Genomic DNA, 487 nt, shown 5'->3' with positions numbered 1-487 from the left:
GGGTATGAAACTAAAAAATGAAAACTTTCCAATGTCCTCATTTAGTATTAAATTAATTGTGGGTTTGTGTCATATGATTTTGTCATCCTGAGATATATTTTTTCTCTACCCAGTATATTTGGGAGTTTTTGTTTTTTTTAAATGAAGTAGTGTTGAATTTTATCTAATTATTTTTCATCATCAACTGAAATGTTCATATGATTTTGTGTTTCATTCTGTTGATATGATATGTCATCTAGATTAATTTGTGTATGTTGAAACATTCTTGCATTCTGGAATAAATTCTACTCTATTATTATGAATAATCTTTTTAATGTGTTGTTGAATTTGGTTTGCTATTATGTTGTTGAAGACTTTTGCATCTATGTTCATCAGCAATATTGGACTATCGTGTTCTTTTTCTGTTTTGTGTTTGTCTGGTTTTGGTATCAGTGTAACCCTGATTGATGTCTACGTAATACATAGAATAAGTTAGGGAGTATTTTCT

Source organism: Otolemur garnettii, unplaced genomic scaffold (assembly GCF_000181295.1).
Source record: "Otolemur garnettii isolate 467f Iridium unplaced genomic scaffold, OtoGar3 scaffold00009, whole genome shotgun sequence".
Taxonomy (NCBI): domain Eukaryota; kingdom Metazoa; phylum Chordata; class Mammalia; order Primates; family Galagidae; genus Otolemur; species Otolemur garnettii.
The sequence above is the reverse complement of the archived record's forward strand: the minus strand, read 5'-3'. Positions refer to the sequence as shown.